General features: G+C 40.7%; 1 protein-coding gene across 1 annotated transcript in view; it reads left to right on the top strand.

Moving 5' to 3' along the window:
- ash1l (ash1 (absent, small, or homeotic)-like (Drosophila)) overlaps positions 1–24,279 on the top strand; it is a 215,825-nt gene that overhangs the window by 65,575 nt on the left and 125,971 nt on the right. The gene's annotated exons all lie outside the window — the stretch shown is intronic.

Raw genomic sequence — 24,279 nt, 5'->3', positions numbered from 1 at the left:
AAAAAAAGCAGAATTTTTTTAAAAGGTGAGAAACTTGTAAGTGTTATGTTCAGAGACTTGGGTGTGCTTCTACAAGGAATGCAGAAAGTTAGCATGCAGGTGCAGCAAGCTGTTGGAAAGGCAATTGGCATGTTGGCCTTTATTGCAAGTGGATTGGAGTACAAGAATAAAGAGGTTTTGCTACAATTGTGTAGGGTTTTGGTGAGATCACATCTGAAATATTGTGTGCAGTTTTGGCCTCCACATTTAAGAAAGGATATACTTGCATTGGAGGCGGCACAGAGAAGGTTCATTAAATTGGTCCCTGGGATGAAGGGATTGACCTGTAATGAGAGGCTGAGTAAATTGGGCTTATATCCTCTGGAGTTTAGAAGAATGAGAGATGATCTCATTGAAACCTACAAGATTCTGAAGGGATTTGACAGGGTGGATGCTGAGAGATTGTTTCCACAGGTCAGAGAATCTAAAACACGGCGGCACAATCTCAGGATAAGGGCCCGATCATTTAGGACTGAGATGAGGAAATTACTTCACTCAAAGGGTTGTGAATCTTTGGAATTATCTAATCCAGAGGGGTGTGGATGCTCCATCATTGAATATATTTAAGGCTGTGATAGGCAGATTTTTGGGGCCTCAGGGAATTAAGGGATATGGGGAGAGGGTGAGAAAGTGGAGTTGAAGGCCAAGATTAGCCATGATCACATTGAATGGCGGAGCAGGCTTGATGAGCCATGTGGTCTACTGCTCCTATTTCTTATGCTTGCTGAGGTAAGCAGTAGGTGAACACACCTCTCAATCCACCCTCTCATCACCGTGCACTATGCTGACAAGGCAGGTTTGTACAGGTACAAAATAGTCTGTCAGAGGGTTTTTTGTTCCATGCTTTTGTCCCCCAATCCGGTTTCCTTTTGGCATTCACAACAGAGAGACCTGGGATCTATCATTCTCTCCGAGTGCCACTTTAAAATTTGTTTGGATTATATATGGTAACTGGTAATGTGGAGAAGTCCCTGACCTGTGAATAGTGCATTATCACAGGGCTGTGGTTAAGATAAACTATGCACTGTGCAGTTCCCACTGTGTGCGCGAGACACAGTTGTCCTGATGCTTAGATCACTGTTATTCTGCCCCACGTTTCAAAAAACATTAAATCATACGTGTTGATGCCTTACTAAGAGGACTAGCATAAATGTATTGAATCAACGTTGTAATTTTGGTGAAATCCTGCTAAGCATGAGGAATTTTTGAGCTTGAAGTTGCTGTGACAAATTCTGAATATGTTCATTTTTTAAAAGACCAACAAAAATCTCTCTTCAAGGGGTGAGGCTTTAAAACTATCCAAGTTTCTCCTTTCATGGGCTGCACAGGTTCAAACTATAGAACCTCAGTGGATGTGTAGAAAGGTTAGATCATATTCCCATTCATTACAAATATCACAAGATTTTGATACTAACAATTTCTAGTTCTCATGTCAGGATTTATCCACCAATATAGCAACAGCTACAAAAAAAGAGTGCTTTCCAGGCCCACAAGATTCAAATAGGACAAAAATGCAAAAAAGAAAAATGAGCGCAAATAGGATTGGTTACCTGGGCCTCATGAGCTAGCAGTCAGGCTGCAGTTGAACACCTCAGCTCTAATGTATTCTAATGTGACTTTTCTAGGACTGTACAGTATATATATTTATATATAGCCTTCACTCAGCAAGAAGCTTTCAAGTTCTCAGCTCATAACACTTGCTGGTTTTGGCCAGCACGATCACCAGAGGAAAAACTCGTGAGATTAAAAGCTGTCAAGTGCCCTAGACCTGATGGCCTGCATCCTAGGGTCTTAAAAGAAGTAGCTGCAGAGATAGTGGATGCATTGGTTGTAATCTTCCAAAATTCCCTAGATTCTGGAAAGGTCCCAGCAGATTGGAAAGCCGCAAATATAACACCTTATTCAAGAAAGGAGGGACACAGATAGCAGGAAATTATAGGCCAGTTAGTCTAACATCTATCACTGGAAAAATGCTGGAATCCATTATTAAGGAGTTAATAGGATATTTAGAGAATGTTAATGCAATCAAACAGAGTCAACATGGTTTTATGAAAGAGAAATAGTGTTTGACAAATTTACTAGCATTCTTTTTGAGGATGTAACAAGCAAGGTGGATAAAGAGGAACCAGTAGATGTAATGTATTTGGATTTCCAAAAGGCTTTTCATAATGTGCCATATAAAAGATTACTACACCAGTTAAAAGCTCATGGTGTTGGGGGTGATATATTAGCATGGATATACAATTGGCTAACTAACAGGAAATAGAGAAGAGATAAATGGGTCATTTTCAGGCTGGCAAAATTTAACTAGTGGAGTGCCGCAGGTATCAGTAATGGGGCCTTGACTATTTACAATCAGTATTAATGACTTGGATGATGGGTAGCCAGATTTTTTTGACGATAGAAAAATAGATGGGAAAGCAAGTTGCAGAGTCTGCAAAGGGATATAGACAGGTTAAATGAGTGAGCAGAATTTTGGCAGATGGAGTATAATGTGGGAAATTGTGGGCTTGTCCACTTTGGCAGGAAGAATAGAAAAGCATATTATTTGAATGAAGAGAGCCTGCAGAATTCTGTGGTACAGAGGGAGCTGGATGTACATGAATCACAAAAAGTTAGTGTGCAAGTACAGCAAGTAATTAGGAAGGCAAGTGGAATGTTGGGCTTTATTGCAAGGAGATGGAGTATAAACGTAGGCAAATCTTGCTACATCTGTACAGGGTATTGGTGAGACCACACCGAGAGTAGAGTACTGCATTCGGTTTTGGCCTCTTAGGAGGGACAGTTTGCTACTGTGAAACATAACAGAACCAGATTTTCTCGGGATGTGTGTTAACATCAGTGTCATGGTTTGGTTGCATTGGGGGCAGTTCAGAGTAGGTTCACTAGGCGGACTCCTGGGATGAGGGCTTTGTTTAATGAGGAAATGTTGAGCAGGTTAGGCCTATACTCATTCAGGTTTAGAAAAATGAGAGGTGACCTTAATGAAACACACACTATTCTGAAGGGGAATTGAAAGGGTAGATACTGTAAAAGTCAGCTTGAGTAAATAAGATTCCCTATCTTGTTGTTGTTTTGACATGTTCGACTAAAAGTTACGGGCAGGAGCAATTTCATCTGCTGGGTGTCTAGACCCTCCTCTTGGTTAGGGAGTGGCATGTGGCATAGTCCTGTTGGGAAGCTCTGAGAGGTTGACATGTGGAAATATTTCACCATCTAGCCTGTAATTGCAAAGAATTTCTCTAGTACATTAAGCTTACGGGTCAATGTTGTACATCTTCTGTTTGGAACAATGAGAGCTTTTGAATCCCTTTCCTCCTGCCCTAAAGCCATAATGATCTAGTTTGAGTGTGTTAAATTATTTTGGGGTGAGGTGGTGGAAGGAAGGAGATTGCATGAAGTTATGAATTTTGGTTGGAATGACAGATTTGCTACTGTGAAATATAACATATATGCAGAACCAAATTTTCTTGGGATGTATGTTAATGTGAGTGTCATGGATTTTAATTTTTGCACCTACCAATTAGAGGCTAAGGTGATACCAGAAAGAACTATCATGTACGCATTAGTTCTTGTGATTAAATGCAGACAGGTGCTAAAGTTCCAAATAGAAAGCCAACACAAAAGTATTTAGTACAGCATGTTCACCAGCTTCGATTGTAGATCTGTGTAGAATGTGCTTCAGGCCGAAACACTACACTAGCTGCCACTGCTTGGTTTCCATGCTTAAAATGAATTGTTTGTTTCAGAGCGCAGTCACGCTTTAAGAGTTTAATGTATTTCAGTGGCAAACATGGATCTGGCATCAAGCCCAGCCTCTTCATGGCAGCCGCACTGGTATGCAAATTTGCCTTGAGCTACACATTCCGCTGTACTTTCAGCCACTTGCGCACAGCAAGCAGCTCTGAGCGAGAGCCATGATCCTCTGCTCAGCACACCAGAAAAAAAAAACCTATCTCTTTCTTCCTCCAAAAATATCTCGGCACACATTGGAAATACTGTAAAAGATTATGCAATCGTGACCAACAGCAGGAAACCTGAATCAGGAACAGAATAGTCAAATACCATAGGGAACTATTTTATTTGAAATAAATAGAAATAGTTCTGGATCAACCAGCTGAAATAAATCATTTCCGTCACACCTTTTTTCCTCTCTTCTCCCCTTCCCCCAGCCAAAATAAAATCTTAATAACTGAGAATTTGGAGGTCTGTTAGGTTTTAAATCGTGATGTGTGCAGAGCTAGTGTTAAGATTTGATCATAATTTCTATATCACTGGATCTGAACGGCTAGTAATTCCCATACATTGGAATTAATCCCTGGAGCAGACTTGTGCATCGATCAGGTATGCATTCATTTGGATTTGATTGCGTACAGCTCAACTTGCTAGATAGTAAATCAGTCTTGGTGTGCTGGAAAATTTCTTGATGTGTGTACTGAGCTGTTTTTGGAAGTTGAACAGTTAAAATGCTAAGAAAGGGATATAGTGGAGTTCTGTGATAATCCAATTGAACTGCCTTTTGTGCGATAAAATTGCATCAAGGTGAATTGAGTAGTTCCCTGTAATACGTGCTTTTCTTTTATATAAAAAAAAAATCACCCTTGGAGTACAATTGTGACAGGCCTTGTATTTGAGAATGTTTTGATGGGAGTTGATTTTGGTGCTTAGGTCTGTCTGCTGGGGGTAGATGAACTGTAGCTCAAATATTTTCAGGGTCTGAGCAGAATGTATGCAGTTTGTGCAGAAGCTTAATTTAGCTCTCCTAAAGGGGATTATAGGAGCCATTGCTTCTAAATTGAGAGCAATTAGATTTGTAGGCATCTCTTAATTTGATGGTTTAATTTGAGGGAGGCACAACATTAATCATTGTATCCTCATTACATATAACAGCCCATGTTCAAATAAAAAAAAGTCTCTTAATTCCTCTGTTCGAACACAATTACCATGATTGTGGTTTTATCTAAATCTCATTGAGTGGAAAATCTGATGTGATTCAGCACAGATTCATAGGCTACTGCTCAGCTGAGACCTAGGTTTTGCAGTATTTACACTCCTGCAGATATTGAAGTGAGTCATTCAAACATACAATGGACCTCGGTGAGGCAGTGTACCCAGTTGCCAGGCAATGGACGATGTGGGTCAAAAGTTGACCGTCAAATTTAGGAGTGTTGCAGCCTCCATACTGACAAAAAAATAAATCTTTCATGTGGATTTTCAGCAAAGTTTTCTGGCTACTTTTTGTAACATTGCAAAGCATATAAATAGCTTTCCATTAAATTGCATTTGTATTGGTTTGCAGCGTCTGAAGAGAGAGCATGCAATCGTATATATAACACCTTATCAGGACATCTCAACACACCTGACATCAGATGATTTCTTTTTTGAATTATATTGTTGCATGGGTAAATACAACAGCTAATTTACACATAGCAATATCCCACAAATGGCAAATGAGGTGAATGACATGTTCTTCTGTTTTTGGTAGTGATGAAAACTACATTGGCCGGGACACCAGGAGAATCTCTTTTCCTTTGTCTGTAGCAGCTACAGGCAGACAGGAAGCTTGATGTAACATGTGACATAGCATTACAATATCAGCTCAAGTCACAGAGTGGGCCCTGTACAAAAGGTTTTGGATGGCAGCACCAATTTGAAATCCTTTACTAACCTGAGAAAGATTATTCGAGGACTGTAGAACATTGTGAAGTAATTAATGGACAAGCTAGTAAAAGTAACTTTGTTCTTTCTGGCCAGATTTTCAGATATGGCACAATCCAGAAAAAAAATAGTAGGATAAGAGTAATGAATCGGTTGCTTTTAATATTTATTACAATGACTTTGTTGCCTATGTAAATTTCCTTAATGAAGAAACAGATTTCTCAGAGTGACTACAAAAGCCAATGGTCAGCATTGGAGAATCTTTGTGACAAGAGTAATTTCAGTATGTTAGATCTGGCCAGAAGGGTGAGTATTTGAATCAGTGCCATCAGCAAACCACTCCATTGAGAGCAAAGACAGAGGAGATCATCACTGATCACAGTAAACACTTGGAAAGATGGATGCAACACTTCCTTGAGTTGTATTCTAGGATGAACATGGCCACTGAAGAAGCTCTAAGACTCCACAGAGAGCCTGTCTGTCATGGAAGAGTTGGATATCGAAGCCACAATCAAGGCAAAGCTCCGTGTGCTGATGCTTTACCGCTTGAACTCTTCAAGCGTAGGACACCACTCCTGCAGTATCTGGGCAAGTTTCTCTGTCTCCGCTAGAGGGAGCGGACAATGCCCTAGGTGTGTGATGCAAAGATCGCTTACCCTGTACGAGAACAAGGGTGACCACGATGAACGCAACAGCTATTGAGGCATCATCATCTGAGCATCGTGGCAAAAGTATTAGCTCGTGTTGTCCTTGTCAGCCGGCAGATCCTGGCCGAACGCATCTATCCAAAATCCCAGTGTGGTATCAGAACTGGTACTTTGGCAATTGACACGATCTTCTCAGTCTGACAGCTGCAAGAGAAATGCCATGAACGAAGGAGACCACTATATGTTGCCTTTATCAATCCCACCAAGGCATTTAACCACTTGAGCAGAAGCAGCCTATTTAACCAGCTGAAGAAAATTGGCTGCCCGCTGAAGCTGCTCCTTCATAACAACATGATGGACGAAGAGGGGCAGCTATGACATGACAACATCGGAACACCCTGAGATCCGTATTGGGATCAAATGGTTGCCTTCTGGCACCAGTACTCTCTGGCATATTCTTTTCTTTGCTGCTGTTGTATGCCTTCAGGCCATCTACAAAGGGTGTCTATTTATATACCAGAACTGACAGCTGTTTAACCTTGCTTGCCTGAGATCCAAGACAAAAGGCCAAGTCCTCATCAGAAAGTTGCTCTATGTCAATAATGCTGCACTAGTATTCCATACCAAAGAACACCTTTGGGGGAAAATGGACAGACTCAGTCCTGCCTGTAAAGAGTTTGGTTTGGCCATCTTCATAAGGAAGTCAAATGTTATGGCCCAGGTCGTTGCCATATCACCATCAATCAACATTAACAATGTGCGCTGGGATTTGTTAGCTTCACATATCTAGGCTCCACAATCACCAGCAGTCTGTCACTTGTTGTTGAAATCAACATGTACATTGCAAAAGCTCCAGCTGTTATGTCCAAGCTGAGCAAGTGTGTGAAACAACAGGAACTGGACTGAGAATGCCAAACTGCGAGTCTATCAAGCCTCCATCAGTGTATTCCTCCACCGTGGTGAGGCCTGGGCAGCCTCTGCTAGGCAGGAGAACAGTTTCCACCTTCACTGTCTCGGATGTATCCTCGCCATCTTTTTACAGGGCAAGGTCAAGAGGTCCTGGACTGTGCTAATTCCATCAGCATTGCACTTATTACTAAGCCAATGACAGCTGTGCTGCCTCAACCACGATCAAATGCTTGACAGTCGTATACCCAGAGACCTTCCATACATGCTGGGCATCCACACATCCATGACAAGGACACCTGCAAGCGAGAAGTGAAGATGGTGGACATTGACACAATTGACTGGGAGACGGTCACTGACGGTCGTGACTTCTGAAGGCTGACTGACTGGAAGGGCAGTAGAAGAGGAGAGGAGAAATGGAGAGCTCAGCTGACCGAGAAGAGAGCCTGGAAAAACAACAGAGGTCAGCAAATTGTGCACCTTCTCAGCCCACCGTCTTCCTCTGTGGCAAAGGCTGCCATGCCAGAGTGGGGCACCTGAGCCACACTATGCGATGCTTAATACCAAGGCATAACCATTGGCAAGTGACATTGTAGAAACACAAATTGATGCAATTTTAATCTCAACTTTTACTTTCTGAAGCTAAATAGTGACACCTGCCCTGGCACCTGAATGAACTGGTTTAGTAGTCCCATGGCTGGAGGTGCGCACACATGTGTGCATTGCCTGAGAATGTGGTAGAGGCAGATTCAATTGCAGCTTTCAAAGGGGGTTGGAAATTATCTGAAGAGAGAGAATTTGCTGGGCTTCAGGGAAAAGGTGGAAGGAGGTTGGGGCGAGGTGAGTTGCTCCTAGAGGGCCGGCAGGGATTCGACAGGTTGGATGGCCTCCTTCTGCACTGTAACCATTCTTTAATAGTGGCAGATCGCTAAAATGTTGGTAATAAGTAAGGTTGGGTGATGTTTTTACACTGTGTCCATTAGAACTGTGAGAAACACCCAGCTCTACAATGAGGTCATAGATTTTGTCCTGTGAAACTTGGGTTGTGTTTCATGACACAGCTGCATGACAACTGGATGAAATGCTGGTGGTTACAGACCTGTCACTGTTGGTGGCAGTGATAGAAACAATTTGAAGTGATCTATCATGCAACATTAGACTGCATTGGCTGAAGCGTCCCTCAGGGAAACCGCACACAGTATCAAAAAAATTACAGTCACATTGACATTGCAGTTAATATCAAAGAAATTTTGTATTCTCATTTTAATATTTCAGATAAAATTTGAATTTTGCAGTGGATTAAAACCTTTCAGCCTATCTATAGTACTAATTTATTGGCTGTAGCACTGATGTTTTTCAGTTGATATTCTGACATTACAAACTTAATATCATTGCTGTGTGAATTTTCAAACAATGTGCCACCTATAATGATCAGTGTTACTAGGATTTCAATAACAGTTATGACCCTGCAAGTGTCCACTTAGCAAATTTTGTAACACTCACTTCTATGTCATAAGGTTTCAGATTCAATACTCAGTGTATGACTTGACCATGTTCAGCATGGCATTTCAGTACAGTATAGAGTGAATGCTGAGCTTTCATAGCTTTTTATAGATGAGATACTAGAGCCAATGTGTGTTCAAGTGAATGGTAAAGATCCTATGGAAGAGCAGGGGATTCTTCTGATGTCTTGGCTAACATCTTACCCTCATTCTACACAATCAAAAACAGATGAACTGGCCATTTTGTTTGCTTTTTATGAGACCTTGTGTATGAATTTGCTTCCACGTGAGCCTACATAACACTGCAAAAGGGATTTTTTTGGATTTGAAGCCGTTGGAACATCTTGAAGCTGATATGGTATTATTGCAGTTACTGGTACAAAGTAGCTCCTTAAGTAAGCTATTGGGCCTCATTACAAGGGGAGTTTTAAAAAAAATTTGCTGCTTTGTTCCTGGTGCAAGTTTTTTTTTAATTAGTTGAGGAAATGTTGATAGTCAAGGTGACCAGTTGTGTTACTGTTGTACTGTGTACTGGGTGTCTTTGCCTTGCTCTTGCTATAGGACATGGTTATGATAACACAGCTCTACAGTAACAGCTGATTTAATTAGTCTCTTTTAAGGACACTACTGAGGCGCACTCTGTGTGGAAGTGATCCAAATATGTAACCCAAAGGTCAATCGGAGACTAATTATTGAGGAAATTTCTCAAAATGGCAGCAACTTGTAAGTTCTATACCCTGCCCTCAGAAGACTTCATAAAACCCACGCCAGCTTGGGTGCATAAGAGAACAAGCTTGCGTGTTCATTGTTCCTTTCCTGACTCTGAGATATCTTGATGCTTTACAGCCAGTGAAGTACTTTTGAAGTGTTGTCACTGTTGTGATGTAGAGCACCCAGCAGCCAATTTTCACACAGCAAGCTCCAACAAGTAGCAATGTGATAATGAGGAGATAATCTGTTTTAGTGATGTTGACTGAGGGATTAAGATTGTCTGATGAAGGTGTCAGTTGTGATATTGTTTTCCTACTGACCGGAACTGAGTATTTGACTCTGTTCAGATCAGTTTACAATACTGAGTGATTTTATGTAGATATTGAGCACTGGCTGGCCTGCTGGTACAGGATTGGTGGTACTTTATTCAGGGGTTCAATCTTGTAATGCTGAGGACCCAGGGAAGAAAAGTAAACTGATGAGGAGAGTTAATGCTCTTTTTTAAATGTAGTATTTGGTAAGTGTTGAATGCTTTCTACAAAATCCCAGTTTTGTATTTAAAAGACTTGATTTGAGAATACATATGAATTTCCTGCAAATGAATATGGAGTATGTTCTGGGTTGCATGGACTTGTTGTTCATGCTGAATGTGCTCAGTGAAATATTGTTTTGGTGACCAGAACAATCAGGTTTGTAGCAGGTGTTGGAAAACTAGACTCACCGTGGAAGTTTCTTTTTAACCTGACCTGACATCTGGTGCCTTGTATGTGGGTTGCAAACATGAAACTGATAAGCTGTGTACAGTAATAATTTGTTATCCTGAGCCCCCAGATATTTAGGATATACCTACACATACATTATTGTGGGTCCTGCAGTTGGAGCAAGTAAAAACAGGGAAAAGGATACATGCCAAATAAGCCTTTGGAAATCAGACCCTATTGTTTGCAACCACTGAGCAGTTTGAGCTGGGGTTTGAAAGAAATCCAGTTAATCAGAGTTCTGAGTACAACACAGAAGGAATTACATTCAACTTCAAGTTTGGGAATCACAATTTACTAATGATTCTGGCGTGTGTAGGAGCACACGGTTTTATGCAGAGCTTGGTCAAAGCAATGTTTTTAAAGAGGGTCTTAAAGGAGTTGAAATTCCAGAGTTTAAAGCTTAAGACAACAAAAGCCACACAGCAAATAGTGGAACAGAGGGAGTAGGGGATCCAAAGGTAGCCAGAGTTGGAGGAGTGCAGTGTTTTCGGATGGTTGTTGGGCTGGGGGGAGATAGTTGGGCTTTGAATAAGGATGAGTATTTTAAACATGAGGCACTCAGGAGCCGTTATAAGTTTGCACCCACAGGAGTGATGGATATGGGCACATTAAGCTCAAGTTTACAGAGCGTGGGGATTGGAAGGCCAACTGGGAGAATGTTGGAAGAAACATTTGCAGGTGAAAAAAGCTTGGGTGAGGATTTGATATCAATGATCTAATGAATGGTGCAACAGGCTGAGTAACCTACTCCTGGTTCTGTATTACTATCTCCCTGATCTTCAAGAAAGAGGTCAGCTTTTTTGTCATATGGTCAAAAGCATTCATTAATTATTTGAGTTTTCACTCCTGTTCCGAAGGTGTTTAAGGTTATCTGAAAAGGAAGAATATGTAGGGCTATAAGGAGAAGGCAGGGTAGTGGGACTAGGTGAATTGCTCCATCAGAGAGCCAGCGCAGGCCTGAAGGGCCGAATGGTCGCTTCTGTGCTGTAACCTATATTCTATGATTCTTTGTGCAATTCTATGGGTACCAGCTACCCTGATCTCAAAATTGGTCATTCTTCATTTTTGTGCCCAGATGTTATGTGTTGCTAAACTATTTGGCCATGGAAGACATCACAGCTTACTCAAAGGAAAGAACCCTGCCTATGACCCACCTCCCCTAAGGCCAATTGCAGCTCTATTTAAGATCAATTTGCTCAGCCATAGTTCAGGGATTTAAAGTGGGGACCTTCTGACCTGTATGGGTTGTGGCTTTAACAATTGGGACATCAACAGAGCTGTCGCCAGTTTCTGCATAAGTCTGTTGTGAAATCATTCACAACGGAAGTATTTGCAGTCTCTATTGACCAACTTGCATGCTTGGAAACAAATGAGGAAGCAGCAGTAACAAACAACTGCTGTAAATAGCCGTTAATTAACTCCAGTACTCAAATGCAGCATATTCATTATCAATGGAAACAAATATTCTGTGTCTGATGCCAGTCTGTAATATATTCATTGATGCAGAGTTTGAAATATCCACCAATCAGAGAGAAGTGTCTCTGAATTATCTTTTGTATATTTATGTTGTTCTGATCCCGATAGGAACCATTATGTTTAAAGTGAATTCAAACACCTGATGATTCACTGAAAAAATTATGCCACACGATTTAACAGTTTAAAACAAATGAATTTTACTATAGAAGAAACAAGTAAAGCAAATGCTAGTAAATGAGCACCATCTTAGGTGAATACTTAATACTTTACATCAAAAAGCATAATAAAACGCAATCTCATATACTTTAGAGTAAAATTCTCAACCGAACCTCCCCTTTTACCTTAGGAGTTATGCTCCCCCCACCTTAAGAAATCTTTGGATCCTTATCAGGCTCTTGAAGGTTCATTCACTTTTCATGGGACCAACCCAAAGGTATGCCACAGCTCTCCAAAATTCACTTTGATTTCTCCTCAATGTTCTAGCTATTCGCTGAGGTGTGAAGTTTCATGGGAATCCTTCCATTAGCTTTTGGCTAAGTGGTTCTCCAACTTCAGTCCAAAACTTCATGACTGTGGATTTCTCAGCTCAAACTTCACAGCATTCTTACTTAGTGGCTCCACCTCAGAAATGCCCTTGATTTCTGACAGCCCTTTTTTTGCTTCTGGTCTACAACTGCTTTTCAGTTATTAGCAGGCAGAGAAAGAAAGAGTCTTTTGACCTCTGTGCTTGCACCTTCTAACTTGGGCTACTTTAGCTCCAACCCTGGAGACCTTCTAGAAAAATCCCATCAACTTCCTAGAATTCCAACCAAAGCTCCACCCTGAATTTCTCATCTTTATGGCAACATGGTTCATTGAAACGCCCAACAGATTTTTAGATTGATTAACTTTTAGTTTCAAAATCAAAACTTTTGACTCTGGGACCCACCTGAATAATTTTAAATTTCTAATGAAGTCGGAGTAATTCTTCTCAGACTTACTGTCTGCAGTTCCCTGGCTAAATGAAGGCCACCTACAGTTTTTATGGTTTTCACCCTCCTGATTCTGACCTCGTAAGTATGCATGGAACCCTTTGAACTGCCGTTATTTGAGGTTTTCTGGCAACTTCTAAAGTCCAGCATCTTAATTACCTTACCCTTAACTCCAATCTTTCCAAAACTACCTCTAAAATATTAATAAGAATCATGAACCAGGTGATTATGACAATGTACATTTGGCGCTCTCGAAGTCATTGTGAATGTTTTGTTATATGATTTCATGTACACCACAAATGCCAGGTGCACTGTTTCTTCCGTTAAAGGTCTATGTATTTGTGAAATCCTACACTTCAACACAAGAACTGCTCTCTATGTGTGCCTGTGGTGTGGTTGCTTAATATATGCCCTGTTACACTTCTCTAAAATTATTTTAGTTTTGAGGCAATAAATATGTGAATGGTGGTTTTGGTTATATGCATATTTTATGCAGAGCATAGTCTAAAGTTAGAGTGTTTTAGGATCTGTAGTTTCAAATATATGTGGAGTGAAATTAAAATCTGATATAGTAGGTCAAGAGAAAAACTGAGTTAAGTGTGATCCCAATTTTGTCGTACTAGCCTTTGGTTCAGTCCCCTGGGTTTGATGAAAGGAGAATCAACGATGTCCTCCATTCCTGATTGCTTATGATCAACATCTGGAAATTCACAATTGGTCATCAGATGGGGATGGAATTTCGTTTTTTGTAATGGTCTTTGTGTTGAATGGCCCCCGGCTTATATGTGCAGCCTGGTATTGAATTAAAGTATTAGTGAAGGGATGACTGTCGAACAGTGATGCACCAAGAAGTTGAGGAAGAGAGAAAATAGATGTGAAGAAGGACTAAAAGAAAAGGTACTGGTTTAAGAAAAACCTTGATTTGATTTGAGAGTCGCCTATTCCAGCAAAAATAAACCTAAATCTGGTCCAATGAACACCAATTGTGTATATAAAATCTAGAGTAACATTGACTAGAATATCTATCCAAGGCTTAATGCATGTCCAGCTTCAATATTAAAACCAATCTTGTGGTTACTACATCTCCTGCTTGTGGTTATGTTGCTGGATATAATATGGAGGCCTGGATAAATAATCCAGATAATGTGAATTCAAATCCCACCAAGGCACTTTGGCAATTTGAACTCAATAATTATAACTAAGTCTGGAAAATAAAAGCTGGTATAGGTCAAAGTGACCACGAGGTTTAAATATTGAGCTGTCCTTCAAGGAAGGAAACCTGCCATCCTCACTCACTCTGATCTGTATCTGACTCTAACCCACGCTGTTGTCTGAAGTGGCTTGGCAAGCCACGTGTGTATATACCATTGTAGTAATGTTGTGGGAACACCTTCACCACTCAGACTGCAGTGGTTTATGAAGAAGACCCACCATCATCATCCCAAGACAACTAAGGCTGGGTAATAAATGTCAGACTTGCCAGCTATGCCCAAGTCCTATGTGATATTTTAAAAATGAAACGTGAGCTGACAAATTGTCAGTTGTCTTCCTTAGAGGATTAATCAAACTGATTTTTGTTTAAGTACTGGAAAGACCTTTGGCCCTGAAACGTTAAAAAGTTCTTTCTATTCTTTCTGTATATTGCTGAGGCAATTGCACAATAGAATCTAATGTGTGCAGAACATCCCCTTTCAGTTGCTTGCAATCAGCACTTCGCAGTGTACTCAGTTCCATTATTAATAGAAAATTAAAACCTTTCAATTGTTTGCTCTGTCTTAAAGAAAGAAAGATGCTTGTACAGCAGCTTTCACAACCTCCAGATGTCCCAAAGTGCTTTATAGCTAGTGAAGTATTTTGAGTTGTAGACACTTTTCTAGTATTAGGAAACACTGCAGCCAATTTGTGCACTGAAGGCTCCCACAGACAGCAGTGTGATTAAGACCAGCCAAATCAAGGTCATCTCTGGGCTTTTGGAAGGAGACCTTAAGAGCTAATATTTTAGCTATCAAGTCCAGTGGAATGCATAGTACTTGGTCACATCCCTGAATTTATACATAAAATAAATACTCGAGTGTGAGCTTGGTAAAGACCGATAATCTCTCTGCATTGAGTTGGCAAGTGAACTTTTACAGCCTGGTGTCAAATGTTTACTTCCCAGGTACGCGCATTTCTAATTTGCCAATTATATCAAAGTAAGCCATTTCTTATGATGATCAGGAATGAGGGAGGTGGTGGCGTAGTAGTATTGTCACTGGACTAGGGTAAGGCTCTGGGGACCCGGGTTCAAATCCCACCACATCAGGTGGTGAACTTTGAATTCAATAAAAATCTGGATAATAATGACCACGAAACAATTGCTGATTGTTGTAAAAACCCATTCACCTGGTTCACTAATGTCCTTTAGGGAAGGCAGTCTGCTGTCCTTACCTGGTCTGGCTTACAGCGATTACAGTTGTCCAAACCCACAGCAATGTGGCTGACTCCGAAAAATGCCCTCTGAAGGCGATAAATGCTGTCCCCATGAAGGAATACAAAAAAAACACATAGCCATTAAGGATTTTAGTTCTAGTCAACATTGACACTGTTGAGCATGTTTGAACATTCATAGTTGGCAGATTTTCTTACAAGTGTATACAGTTGAAAGGGTTAAAGAACCATAGCTGGCATGTTGGTTTTCCAAACTATCAAGTCTGGTGCTGACAAGTGGTGGGATGCTGCTCTGATTAGTAGCTGATTTAGATTGAGGTACCAGCAAGCCAGATGCATCCTGCACAGGAAGGAATGGGGATCTTTGAAACCGTTGTGCTTGGCCTGGATGACAAGGGAGCATGAAGGGGAAAGAAAAGCAAGTTTAATGCACCATAGCCACAAATAGCTGTTTGTGTTCCAGTGGAGCATATTTAAGAATATGTTCATGTGTGAGGTTGTAGAGGTCAAGCCTTGATGCTGTGGTTTATTTAATTTCACAGGGAAAGTGTGAAGTGCAAGTAGGACTGAACAATGTGCCTTGGTTATATGGCCACACAAATAGAAAAATTGATCACTGATATGTTCTTCTACAACTGGACATCAGACAACTTTCAAATACGTTTTTCAATGAAGGCAGCTGAAAACTCTGTCCTTTCTGCTTGCTTTATAAATACTTGCAAAGGCTGATTAAAGTACTGGATATTACTAATACAAAGGAATGCAGATCACATCCTTAAAGATCATCTGTCAGTGGCTGATTGCCAGTTACTGAAATGATTTTGGGCAACAGCCTTATGGGGACCGACACCAAGTCCAGCTGGGTCAATGGAAATGAATGGCTGCTGATAGATAAACTCTTTGTCATTGATTCCCTTATTTCTATGAGCATTATGCATGTGCATCAAGATAAAAGCAAAACACTGCGGATGCTGGAAATCTGAAACAAAAACGAAAAATGCTGGAAAAACTCAGCAGGTCTGACAGCATCTGTGGAGAAAAAGACAGTTAACGTTTCGAGTCTGTATGACTTCTTCAGAGCTAAAGACAAGTAAAAATGTGGTGAAATATATACTGTTTAAGGGGGTGGGGCAGGTGAAGCTGGATAAAAGGCCAGCGATAGGTGGAAGCAAAGGAGAGATTGTTCCAAATGTCATAAACAAAAGGTCAAAGGGGTGTTGATGGTGGTGATACTGGCTAAAGGAGGTGTTAATGGTGACATTAAGAGTAGAAAGCAGGATGAGCCAGTGACAGATGGCCCGGGTGGGGTGGGGGGAGGGGACGGTGTAGAAAAGATCGAAATAAACTAAAAGGTGGGGATAAAACAACGAATGGAAATAAATTTTAAAGATAATAGAAATAGGCAGGAAAAAAATACATATATTTAAAAATTAAAAAATAAATATTTGAGAAAAGGGGATCAAAAAGGGGTGAGGATGGACGAGAGAGTTCATGATCTGAAGTTGTTGAGCTCAATGTTAAGTCCGGAAGGCTGTGAAGTGCCTAGTCGGAAGATGAGGTGCTGTTCCTCCAGTTTGCGTTAAGCTTCACTGGAACGTTGCAGCAGGCTAAGGGTGGACCATCCTGCTCTCATGCCCACATATCTGTCTTTGGCCTGCTGCAATGTTCCAGTGAAGCTCAACGCAAACTGGAGGAACAGCACCTCATCTTCCGACCAGGCACTTTACAGTCTCCGGACTGAATATTGAGTTCAACAACTTCAGATCATGAACTCTCCTCCATCCCCACCCTTTTTTTGATCCCCTTTTTAAAACTATTTATTTTTTTAACTTTTATATGTATATAATGTGTTTTTCCTACCTATTTCTATTATTGTTTTTAAAATTTTATTTCCATTCATTTTTATCCCCACCTTTTAGCCCCTCCCCCCACCCCACCCCCACCCGGGCCATCTGTCACTGGCTCATCCTGCTTTCTACTTATAATGTCACCATTAGCACCTCCTTTAGCCAGTATCGCTACCATCAACACCCCTTTGACCTTTTGTTTATGACATTTTTCGTAATCTCTCCTTTGCCTCCACCTATCGCTGGCCTTTATCCAGCTTCACCTGTCTCCTGCCCCCCCCCCCCAAAAAACAGTATATATTTTACCACATTTTTACTTCTCTTTAGTTCTGTAGACGAGTCATACGGACTTGAAACGTTAATTCTGTCTTTCTCTCCACAGATGCTGTCAGACCTGCTGAGTCTTTCCAGCAATTTTTGTTATGCATGTGTATCACCTCATCAACAATCCCAGTTAGCATTAGGTTAGATACAGTTTTAAAAGTTACTACTTCTGCTCTACCCCAATAATGGTCTTTAATCCTAATTTGAGAGCAACATGGCATCATTTTTGCTTCGTATTTACAGCACAAACAGGCCATTTGGCCCAAAGGAATTCATGCTCCACACCCGCCTCCTCCCACCTTACTTCATCTGACCCCTTCAATGTATCCTTTTATTCCTTTCACCCTCTTCTCCCTTATGTGTTTACCCAGCTTCCCTTTAAATTAATCTATGCGAGTTGCCTCAGCCTCCCCATGTGGTTGTGAGTTCCACATTCTCAGCAGTCTGAATAAAGAAATTCCTCCTGAATTCCCGATTCGATTTATTAGTGACTTATGTTATATTGATGGGCCCTAGTTGTGTATCCCCAACAAGTGGAAACATTTTCTTTACGTCTCTATCAGGCCACTTGTCAGCCTTCTGAAAAAAGCCCCAGCGTTTTCATGCAAATGTAAATTTCTATTTCGTACATGAGGGAATCTTGTGGCATTGTGGAGTGAGATTGCCTCTAATTACTAAATTACAGTCGCACTTTGTTGTGAACTAACGTTTACTGAGATCTGGATTTACAGTTCACTGGAACTCCCTTATCCAGAACAGAGAAACTTTGATCCTATCAGTCTGGCCTAGATTTAATTCCAAGTCCCAGAAGTGAAAGACCAGATTCTAATGTAAAATACTATCTGTATGTGTGTTGTATTATTGTGAGATTGCTGCTGCTCTAAACCTATTAGAATAAAAATAGAAAATGCTGGAAATAATTGGTAGGTCTGACAGCATCTGTGGAGAGAGAAACTGAGTTAATGTTTCAGGCCGATGACCTTTCATCAGAACAGAACATCTAAACCACCAATGTTTTCTTCAAAGAAAAATCAATAATTTGGAAATTATTAAATCTTTATAACACTGCTTATTCTATTTTCCCTCTTCAAACATCTTTTACTCCATTCCTCAAAGGTTTTCCTGATCAGACAGTGGCGTATTGTTCCACAAGCATTTCTTCCTTTTGTTGAAGAATTGTGATATTCTAACATATGTTGAATGTTAACAAATATGGATGCTCTTGTGTTGATGATCTCAGCACGGTAAATATTTGTGCTATTTGGCTTTGCCATATTTTTATAAGGTTCAGCAACCAAAGGCATTGCCTTCCTCTTCAACCTGGACCAATCGACATTAAAATATTTAGTTTGTTGTTAACTGTGTGTGTGTATTCTCATTTTCTTTAATATAAGTATGGTGTCAATTAACTACAGAGGTCAGTATGATCGTGGGAACGGCAAAACTATTGTAGCATCAGATTTCTTGTGTCATTGTCTGCACTTTATAACTGACCAGATTGAGGATTTCAGTGGTATTCCTTATTCCCTCTCCCCAAAGGTTTGCTGCTTTTATCTTATGGGCAGCATTTAGAGAATTGAGACAGCTTCAGAGATGAGGGAATAGCTGGGAGGTAGTCCTGAGATCATTCTCGATTGAATTAAAGACGTGTTTTTACTTCCGCCACAGGATGAGTGGCAGTGGAAAATATTTGGAGCATAGTGTCGCGGCAGAATTTGATTTTGTTTGGCACTTTATGTTCTTCAGGATGCTAACTCGTGCAGAGTACAGCTCCACAGATTGCAGGTCCACTCCAGTTATCTCAGTTGAGTGGTCTATAACCATACAATCTATGTGAATGCTGTCAGGTTAATTAGCTATCGGAGTATTGCAATTGAGTCTAATCCTTTTTTTTACCCACTTATCCATACGTAATGTTGTAGGTTTATGATCAAAATGCTTTTTGCCCCTTACCTAAGGACAGCCGTGGAACTGTTGCCCTGGTTGAGCATTAACCCAGCACAGCCCAGGTATCAAGTCTGGCTTTCCCAGCCTATATGGGTCAGTGGAATGCTGTTCAATCACTGGACCATTATGTGCCGCTTTGTGCAGAGTAACGTTGATGGCATCTTTTTGAGCAGTCCAATGATTAAACAGCCTTGCCCTCCTGGCCAGGGCATGACACTAAAGACACAAATAGCAGGATTTTTCATAATGCTATGTATATTTCTGGCAGTAAATCACTTTTAAATGTAAATTTTCAAAGAAGGGATAAACTACTGTTTGCAGCTATTCTCAACGTCAGTTTGCAAAATTACATTAGCTTATTTCTAATAATGACCTATTTATATCACAGTGGCTGATCCAAACTAAAGATGATCTTACTAGGTTTATCCTAATGGCTGCCTAGATGCAATTCATGTGCTTACCAGTATGAAATTGCCTGCACAATCACAAGTTGACAGGAATACGGGTAGTAGACTCAGAATAGGCCAGTGACTGTGCAATCTGCACAGTGAACCAGTTAATGAATTTCAAGGTCAGCTTAAATTTCCTCATGTAGGAACATCTTATGGCAGTGTTGTTTTTTTAAACAAATCATCTGCCTATGGCACTTGAGTATGTTCTCAATCAGTGGGCCTATGGTTTTAACTGTGCTTTGCAGATTTGTATTTTTTGACTGCTGATTCTCTGTCCCATGGCTCTCTTGGCTTTAATAATGAGCTCTATATTGTATTTTTGTCACAATGGAGATGCAGAGATTTCAATCAGGCTTTTCCACTAGTCTGATGTGAATCTCAGGTCTAACTCAAACTGGAGCAGTTACTCTGAATAGGATAACTGCTTACTCATCGTTCTGTGCGGGTAGACAAGTTATCACAACTCAGCTACAAATTCACAAAATTGGCATTGTTCAACTGTAGACCAGTGAAGATGCTGAACTGACTGTTGTAACTTAACACATATTGTGGGGTGGGGGTAGTTAGAAAGAGCTACTGATTAGAGTTTATTACAGATTCAGTTCTGACCAGTTCATCCATCTTGAGCAAGATTGTACCTCTCATTCCATGTCTTTCCACTACTCCAGGATCATTCTGAGAAGGAGGTGGGTATGAATCCCACACTGCTCATTGTCCCACTCTCTTAGCCCTATCATTGCCCAACCCTTGCTGCAGCCTTTGCTACTATGGTTAATGGTTCCCTTTGCACAGGCTATGTTCCCCTTCCTTTTGAACTTGCTGTCACTGACTCTCTTCAGAAGCACAGCCTTTCCAACTATCATTTTCATCTCTAACCTCCATTTTCCTCTAATATCCTTGTGCCCTGTTCTGTACTCAACCCCTCCATAATTTCCAATTAGATTCCTTTCCTACATTATAATAGTGACTACATTATATAAAAAGTGCTTCATTGATCACGCATCATAGAACAATGCGGCACAGGAGGAGGCCATTAAGCCTATTATGCCTATGCTGGCTCTTTAACTCCCTCATTCCCTACTTTCTCCATTGCACTGCAATTTTTTCCCCTTCAAGCAGACAATTTCAGGTGACAACTCGCTTTTTTTTAAAAAAAAAAAGCCACCTCTGGCTCTTTTATCTTCAATCTGATTAACCAACCCTCCTGCCACTGGAAATAGTTTATCCTTATTTACTCAATCAAAGCCTTTGTAACTCTGAACACCACTATCAAATCTCCTCTTAACCTCTGATTTATAGAGAATAACCTGTTTTTCCATTCTCTCTACATAACTGAATTCCCTCATCCCTGGTACTATTCTATTAAACAGCCTCTACAAGGCCTTGATATCTTTTGTAAAGTGAGGTGCCAGAATTTAACACTATAATCCAGCTGAAAAACAGTTTTTAAAATAAAGGGTTGGAATAATTTATTTGCTTTTGTATTTTATATTCCTCTGTAAACAAACCCAAGGATCTCATGATTTTAAAACAACTTTTTCAACCTATCCTGCTACCTTCAAAGGTCTGTGTGCATAAACCCCCTCTTTCTCACCGCCCCCCGGCCAGGTTTTTCTGTTCCTGCACCCTCTTTAAAATCATACTGTTCAGTTTGTGTTTGCTTCTCTTCATCCTTCCTACCAAAGTAAACCACTTCATGCTGCTCTGTGTTAAATTCCGTCTGATGTGCCTGCCCACTTCACCGGCCTGTCTATGTCCTCCTCATTGTTTACTGCATTTCTCTCTGCAAACCTTGAAATTAAGCCCTGTAAACACGAGTCCAGATCATGAATACATATGTCAAAAAGAGCAGTGGTCCTAATATCGAATCCTGGGGATCATCACTGTATACCTCCCTCCAGTTACTACTGCTCTCTGCTTTCAATCACTTATCTAGTTTTATATCCATGCTGCCACTGTTCCTTTCATCTCATGGATTTAAATTTTTTAACAATCTTTTGTGGTAATTTCCCCTTTGAAAGCCCATGCACACATCAAGCACACAATCTTAATCAACCCTTTCTGATACTTCATCAAAAACCTTGATCACATTGGTCAAACATAACCTGCCTTTAAAGTGGGTTAGGACATCCTGAGATCAGTAAAGATGCTCTGAACAGGATGGCCTGAGTGCTTTGGGCAGAGTCACCAGTGGCATCTTTAGTGACTCTTGTTTTATCCCTTGACTGTTGCACATTGTTTGATGTGGTTGACCACTGCATCCTTCTTTCGGCAAGTGCCTGCTGGTTGGTAAGAGCACGAAAAATTACAAAGAGAGGCCTGGGAAGATGGAGGAAAAGTGAGAAGAGGAAAATGAAAGAACCAGGCTCTTGACAAGGAAAAAGATAAAGGCAGAGGAGAATGGAGGTGGGGAGGGTGGTTGTTGGGGAGGCTCGTGGTCTTGCTTTTGTATATGGGGCTTATCATTATTGTATTATAGTGGGTGGTCTGCTTATGGTTTCTGGAATGTGTGGCCTGTAGCTCAGAATGTAAGTATGTAATTGGCCAGAGCAATGAAGCAGAAACCTTGGCTACTATGCTGCATCTCTGGAGAAGCCTAAACAGCTTTCCTCTTCTTCTGCCTCACCACCACCCACATGCCCCACTCCCCCTCGCCAAATATGCCCTGATGTCACTTGAAAGATTTGTAAGATTTATACTTTTAATGGTGAAACGGAGGACGGGAACAGTGGAAACTTTCATTTCCTTTTCTTCAGAAACAAAACTTTCCAAATGGTGTCTGAAATAACTCTTGTTTTTATTTTCGGTTTTGATAGTTTTAAAGTTATGCATGTCCTTTTTGAAGAGGGGAATATTTTAGTTTTCTTTGGACCGTTCCCCAGCCGATCAGACTAACTGATGAGACAACAGGTAAAAACCAGGAATCCTCAATGCACAGCAAGTCTTTCAGCATGTGCGGGGGTTGGGTGGGGTCAGAATAAAGCAGGTTAGCGTAGCAGATAAAAACAGTTGTGTTGGTATCCATCAAAGCATCAACTTCCATTATGTTGTGCCATTAACGTGGACAAATTCTACAAGATGGTTCATAAGAGCTTAACCCAGCAAAAATTTGCACCCAAGCCAAAGAAGGGATATTAGGAGGGGTGACAGAAAGCTCAGGTGGAAAGCTAAGTTTGATGAGAGCTTTAAAGGAGACAGAGGGGTTTAGGGAGGGAATTCCTGAGCTTGGGGCCTGGGCAGTGGGAGAGGGAGTGTGAGGGGTAGAGGGAGTGTGAGGGGTAGGGGGAGTGAGGGCTGCAGAAGAGGGCAGAGTTGGAGGAATAGAGTTCTTGAGAGTTGTAAGTGTGACAAATATTTGGAAGGATTTGCATGTGAGAAAAAGTAAGATGTGTAAAAAGTAAGATATTTTCCTTCTATTTCCCTTTCTGGGAAGGTATCGAGCTCCAGGACTATTTTGTTTCGTTATATACAAGCAGAATCTAATTTGTAAATGCACAGCAGCTTGTGGTCTAAGTTGAAGTTCTGCAATACTAATTACTAGACAGCTGCTATTTTATAGTACTCATTTACTGTGTAATATATATTATTGATTTAGAATATGAGACAAACCCTTAATGTCCACAATAAAAACAAAAATACCTGGAAAAACTGAGTAGGTCTGACAGCATCTGCTGAGAGGGATACAGTTGACGTTTCGAGTCCATATTTCAACTGTGGACCCACCAGCTTACAAAATCTTTTTCCTCTGAATTAGCCAAGATAGTGTAAGATCATCTAACCACAGAGTTGAGAAGCAAGCATTTTAGCATTGTACTGCCATTCAGGTTTTGAATCAAAGGTGTGATGATGAAAACTGATAGCAGAGCATGGCAATACTGAACATGTGAAATGCCTCCTGGTGTAGAAAGATAATTTCAGTTGTTTAAATTGAAGATGTCCCTGCCATGGACATTTGCCTGGATTTTTATAGGCCAGCTGCCACAGACATTGTGGGTTTTAAGCTATTCTTGCAATGTGACGACTCGTTCAGTGAATGTTTTCCCTCTTTTAGGCAAACTATTTTGTCCCTGCGGAATATGTTCTAATATTTTCTGTTGTGGCACAAAAATATTCTTGGGTTGAGAAGTGTGGATAAAGCACATATGGATATTTGGAAAGGCAATTACTCAGTTTGGTAGAAGTTGTGTATATTCTTCACCTGATTGTAATGAATTACAGAGAGCAGATGAAATTGAATTCAGAGGACTACAAGATCTGGAGTGTGATTGTATACCTCAAGGTGGTTAAGGCATTGAAGCATGAGGATGGAATGTTTAAATTTCAAGCATTGGGATACAGGGTGGGAGTCAATGCAGGTCAGATAGATGAACAGGAGTCAATATAGAGCAGGATACGGGCAGTACAGTTCTGGGTGAACTGAATTTTACAGGTTTTGAAGAAGGAGGTAGGCCTGGAGTGCATTGAAATAACTTTGTTTGGAGCTGGCACAGTAAAGGATGAGAGAATCAACAGCAGCTTTTCTGAGGCAGGGGCAGAGAACAGACCATATCATGGAGGTGGAAGTAGGTGGTCTCTGCGATGGACAGGATATAAGGTTCAAAGCTGAGCTCG

This window comes from Cetorhinus maximus, chromosome 36 (genome assembly GCF_964194155.1).
Source record: "Cetorhinus maximus chromosome 36, sCetMax3.hap1.1, whole genome shotgun sequence".
Classification (NCBI taxonomy): Eukaryota; Metazoa; Chordata; class Chondrichthyes; order Lamniformes; family Cetorhinidae; genus Cetorhinus; species Cetorhinus maximus.
Note: the sequence above shows the minus strand (reverse complement) of the source record. Positions and strands in the feature narration are given on the sequence as shown.